At 36.2% G+C, this 6367-nt stretch overlaps 1 protein-coding gene across 1 annotated transcript in view; it reads left to right on the top strand.

The window, feature by feature from the left end:
- Positions 1 to 98: 98 nt before the first annotated feature.
- LOC106875408 (serine/threonine-protein kinase PAK 1) overlaps positions 99 to 6367 on the top strand; it is a 189948-nt gene continuing 183679 nt past the window's right edge. Inside the window, exon 1 of the mRNA XM_014923521.2 lies at positions 99 to 605. The gene's annotated coding sequence lies outside the window, so the exon portion shown is untranslated. The remainder of the gene's footprint in view (positions 606 to 6367) is intronic.

Below are 6367 nucleotides of genomic sequence, written 5' to 3'. Positions count from 1 at the left end.
TATATATATATATATATATATACACATACACACATTGAAATACACAAAATGAGTGAGTGAGAAAGAGATAGAGAAAGCGAAAGAAAGACGCAGAGAGCGAGAGACAGAAAGGGAAGAATACCCACTGAGGGAGTGAGTGAGTGAGAGAGAGAGAGGAATACCCTCAAAGAGAGTGGGTGAAAGGAATACACATATAGGGAGTGAGTGAAAGGAATACACATATAGAGAGTGAGTGAAAGAGGGAGAGTGAACTAGCCGAAGACACAGAGAGTGTGTGGAACAGAGCTCGAGTTGGCGGTGCACCTTTGCCAGCCTGCAGTTGTCATGTCTCACCTGAGGTAGACAGGAATAAATCGCCAGAGACGGACATAAAGGAGAGGATAGAGTGTAGTGTGGGAGCGCGAAAGTGATACATATATATACATATATATATATTTAGTAACTTTATATACATATATATACTGAGAAACTTTATATATATATATATATATATATATATTCCCACACTTATATTCATACAGACCCTAGTTAGCAAGCCTTGGATATATTATATATATATATATAATTCATATATATCAGTCCCTTTATCTCAGACACATCGCAGTGTAAGTACAATTCTTCAGTTGATTTAGATATTGTAAAGCAAAATCAAGGGGTCGGAATAATAATAAACCCCTTCCTTTATTGTTTGTTTGTGATTGCTTAACTTGATTTGTTTGCTCAATTAACTTATTGAACTGCATAAATTTTGTTTACTTTTTTTTTTTACATACACAACTTAAAATAATGAAAAGGAAACTACGGAATGAAAATTTTAAAAGCAAAGTAAAATAATATATAAACCAACGAGGAAATTATTTTAAAGATTCTTTTATTTGCTTGCTCTTTTCCTTCTTTTTTTTTGTTGTTAATTTCATTAATTACATATACCCAATCGCACTCATTATATATAAATACATATACGCACCTATATTTGCTCAAACTCGTGCGAAATTAAATATTAACATCTTTCTATGGGAAACGAATATACGCTCACATATATATACCAAATTCACTTCCAAACTTATATATAAATACACGCATTCATACATATGAACTCACATCGTACGTGTGTGCCCACGAAAAAAAAAACAAAAAACTATATGAACACATACATCCATCATAAATTTACGAATGCACACACAATGAAGCATGTGTGCATGTGCATATATATATATATATATATATATATGTATATATGAGACCATACACAGTCCCACATACTCTAAAGCATGCACATATACACATAAACACAAACATACATACAATGCACACAAAGCAATTATAAAACAAAGTTTAAATATTTTGATAGATTCATTGTTTTGTTATATATCGTTGCTTTCCTATCAGTAGATTTATTATTTTTTTATTATGACGATTATTATTATTATCAACAGATTATTGTTTGTTTCTTGAAACTTCTGATTCTTTCTTCACTTCTTCCTTCCTCAACTGTCTTGTCCCGTTCTTATCTTCGAAATAGAAGCTCTACCACCATTCTTAAAGCTTTGCTATGGGTGATAGTTGTTATTTAGTCTCCAGTCAGCTCTGGTTGAAACATTTGATCAAAAGTATTTCAGCCGTGACCATCCTGTCTTTTTGGGGCTACTTAGTCTACATTGCTCTGTCTCTCCTAAGACGGTTGGGTGTGATTCAAAGGTTTTGCTTCCCCTTGTTGGGTGGTGGTTGATATAGTTGGTGTGGTTATTTGGCACCAGGTCAGTCCTGCTCGATCAGGCATATGATCAAAAACAGTCAAATCGTGACCATTACGTTTTTCATGCAGATAAACTGTATCTAGGGATATGTTCTTATTTCTAAAACGATAGAGTATGATCTGAAGATAATATGGTATCAAAAGCTGGTCGAGCGACTGTATAGATGATGCTTTAATTAAACTCATGTAACACAGATAAAGGAGTTTTCATTCGGCTCAAAATATTTGTGAAATGAAATAAAAAGCTTTAAGTAGGGATTGAAACCTTGTCACGAGTCTGCTTGGTGGTAATTTGCTATACATTATATCATACCCTCTATTTATGATAATTGATTTCTTACAACACGGAAGGGGAAGTGGGATGTTGTGACGGTCAAGCTTTCCCCCCTGCAGAGCTTTAGCAGTGTGTATGTGTGAAATGAAAACTGGGTCGCGGTTTCGACTCACTAGATTTTTTTTCTTGCTTATGCGGCATTCGAATTATAATTTTTTTTAAAGTTAAGATTGTTGTTGCTATTTAGCCCCAGATTGGCTTTGATTGAGTAGATTCTGTGGCCAGACATGTTTCTAGCCGTCAACATCTTGTCTTTTTTTAATTTATTTTTTTAAATAGACCACATCCTCCAGTTGGTTTTTTTCTTCTTCTCTCTTTTAACATAGTACAGTGACTGCTTCTCTTTATCGGTTTGGTACTACTACTACTACAATTCTTTCTGCTTCTCTTGACCAGTTTCAAATCGAATTTCTTTTGTAGCTTTGTCACTTAACACCATTCGTGTCCCTCGCAAAGCCATGGACACGTTCAGGAATCTCTTACCAAGGAGAACACTTACGAGGGTTCTGAGGGGATCGTATGTAAAAACTGGAAGTTGTAACATTCATACATCTCTGTTAAGACATTAAACAAGCCGAGAGTAACTGAAAGTGCTTTCAACTGTTTGTGTAAATCAAATCAGTAAGGGTTTTCTTTGTGTTTGTTTCTCGATATTCACCAGTTGCCAGACTATGGAGCCAACTAGGGAATCTCGAGCTGTACCTGATCACTCACCTGCTTGAAATGATTGCTAAGTTTCCTATAAACAGTATCCTACGATCTCTCTTTTTTAAAGGGCACATTAGATATTGATGTAGTTCGAGATAATAATAATAATAATAATAATGGTTTCAAATTTTGTCACAAGGGCAGCAATTTTGGGGGAGGGGATGAGTCGATTACATCAACCCGAAAGGATGAAAGGCAAAGTCGACCTCGGCGGAATTTGAATAATGGTAATAATTAAAAACAGGATGATCTCGGCTACAATATCTTTGAATATAGATCTGTCTTTTCGATCAGAGCTAAGCAACTCGACCGACTGCTAATTAATTACCATCACTAACTGATGGGGGGTTTCCCCTCCATTACTAAAGCAATCCCTGTCCGTAATCAACAACTCCACGTTTGCAAAGTGTCATTAATGTAGTGTCTCCTTTACATTTGATAGCTATCCAACGAAACATTCTCTTCATTGTTTTCATAACAGACTGGCTTTAAAACTATTGCACACATATTACCTCTACTCTTGCTATGGCTGTTTTCTTCATGCTGGTCGAGCTTAACTCTAACTTCTATTTAACCAGCATCTAGATGTCTTTTGCTCCAAACACACTGGGATATACAGACACATGTCTGTGCATTAGGCAATTCGCTTAATATTCATGATCATGAGTTTTATAATTTTGTGCGCCGTTTTTCACACACACACACACACACGTGTGTTTGTCAGTGTTTTCTGACATAACGGAAACTATTGAAAGAGACACTTGTCTCCTTGGCACCGTTTGACTTAGTAAATTTAGTACACGCACACGTGTATGTTTACACACAACTATAGTCTTCAAGAATGAAAAACATAACATCGTTATTGTCATCTTATATTAATTTTTTATAATGGAGATAAGCCTTTCGAGGGATATACTAAACAGGAAAATAGGGTCCCACTTCTCTCTTTATCGGTGTATCTGCGTGTAAAATGGTGGGAATAGGGGAAATTCTCTGTATATATATATATTTACGTATAATTGTTAATTTTAGGCGTGGAAGTATGAACACAAACTTGTGATGAATGGAAAGTTCAATTTCGAATATATATTCATTCATTTTAAACTTAAATTTAGATTTCAATTGCTAATGAGGTGATGGATATTTATATAAACGTTTAATAGATCCACTATGGAATCGCTCGATAGTTATCTAAATCTTTTTAAATATATATATGTGTATGTATATATATATATATGTGTGTGTGTGTGTGATCTTGGATACACTATGGATGTGTATGATATGTGTGTATGTATGTATCTCTCTCTCTAATGACATTCTACTAAATAAACATCAGTTACTGCTAGAAACTACTGTTAATCATCACACAACTAGTCCTTTTGGTCTTGTGTTCTCTCTGTCCTCGTATTTTAACTTCAATACTTTACTTTCTTTGATTTGAACTTACCGTGGACACATGATTCTCAAAACTTCAACCGCATTTCGCATTCATACACACCTATTAACTGAAGAAAAGTAGATGTAATCCTCCGGCTCAGTTCAATTACTGTTGTGTCATACTTTATTCATATATAGTATATGGCATAGAATAAATTAATTGTATGTATATAGATAAATGGAATCACAAATGTTAATACGCCACAAATAATAAGCAGGAGTACTTCTCGTTGACTCAGGCATTATCCACAATCGAACCAGTCGGATCCTCATAGGTAGTTTCTGTCTAAGATACATGTCTGGGGAAACATGTTACTGGTTCGACCGAAATGAATTATTGCATTGTACTGTGACAGCAAGCACTTCTCCCGTTCTCTCTCTCTCTCTCTCTCTCTCTCTCTCTCTCTCTCTCTCTCACACACACAATCTTTTACTTGTTTCAGCCATTAGACTGCGTCCACACTGGAGCATGGTTTTGAAGAATTTTAGTTGAACGAATCAACCCAGTGCTTACGTTTTAAGCCTGGTACTTATTCAATTGATCTGTTTTGCCGAACCGCTAGTTTACTGGGGTGTAAACACACCAACACCGGTTGTCAAGCTGTGATGGGGCACACACACACACACGATAGGTTTCTTTCAGTTCTGTCTACCAAATCCACTCACAAGACTTCGGTCGATATGAGGCTATAGTAGAAGACAGGACTGAGCCAGAAACAATGTGGGTAGGAAGCAAACTTCTTACCACACAGCCATGCCTGTTTATTCTGTGGTACAAGAAGATCGAAGCGCTCAATGCAGTTAGATGTAGGAAGTGTGTAGGTTTTTTTATTATATATATATATATAAACGAGCTGAATCGTTCCATACCTCCTTAAAATTGTTGCAGACGTAGGCACCAAAGACAGCATTATACCTTAAAAATAGGTTTAGTTGTGTTATTCTATGATTCGGTCGAGTGAAACAATTATTATTGAAAGCTGTGTGAGACTGGTGAAAACGACAAAGCGAACTTGGAGTGGCTAGCTATATGTGAAGACGATTATAAATTAAAAAATAGGAATATAATTGAGCTCTTTCAGTGAATGAATGAATATTTCTAGACGAGTTAAGATGTGCTTCTTTGACATCTACCTCAAAATAAGGGTAGAAGAACATCGCAAAGCTGTGATACGAGGAGATATTGATAAATCGGGTATAGCTGATCATGTATGGAAAAATGGAAACCACCTCCCCCTGTGGGATGAAGTTAAAATAATAGACAGGGAACAACACTGGAAAATACGAAAACTAAAAGAAGCAGCTCATATGCTAGGACACAACAACCTCCTAAGCAGACCGAGTGCAGATATGAATAGCATATGGGAACCGGTATTGAGGAAGGATAGAAAAATAATAGATTTATAAGCCTTAAAATTCACCCCATAATTGCCTACGGGCATATGACGTAGTGGTTAAGAGGCTACTAACCCCAAGGTTCCGAGTTCGATTCACGGCAGCGACCTGATTAATAATAGTAATAATAATAATAATAATAATATAATAATAATAGTAACATCGTTAGGAATGAGAACCCAGGTTCGAAATTTCCCCAAGACACCTGACGAAGGCTGGAGGGTATATCAGCCGAAACGTTGTGTTAACAAGATGAGGACAAATCTCCGTCAAATGTAAATAATGTTAGGAAATATATGTATGTTCACTGGGTTTGTAAAAGAGAGCAAATGATCACGATAATTAGTCAGCTACCGTAGCCTAGTCGTTAGTACTCCCCAATGTAGGATTCCTCACCATAGAGGTGACAGGCACAGCTTTAAGATGCATTATGGATCTAGCAATTGGAAGGGCATGACCCAATTGAAACAACAATGTGTGACGTTTGGAGTAAAGGGAAATGAAAGTGTCGCCTCTGGAGTTTGCAAATGACCACTCTACCGATAGGTAACTGGGCAGAAAATATTTACAATCAATAAATGTCTTAGAACAACAACCAGTCACTCATCTGGGAAGGCCTTGAAATCAATGTTACCAACTGGGGACTATATGTGTCGCAGTGATAATAAAAAGACTCAACACTTTGCAAGTGAATCAGTGGAGGCAAAGATGAGTCTCATTTACTTGACAATTTATGC

Source organism: Octopus bimaculoides, chromosome 19 (assembly GCF_001194135.2).
Source record: "Octopus bimaculoides isolate UCB-OBI-ISO-001 chromosome 19, ASM119413v2, whole genome shotgun sequence".
NCBI lineage: Eukaryota > Metazoa > Mollusca > Cephalopoda > Octopoda > Octopodidae > Octopus > Octopus bimaculoides.
This window is presented reverse-complemented; position numbering and strand designations above follow the sequence as displayed.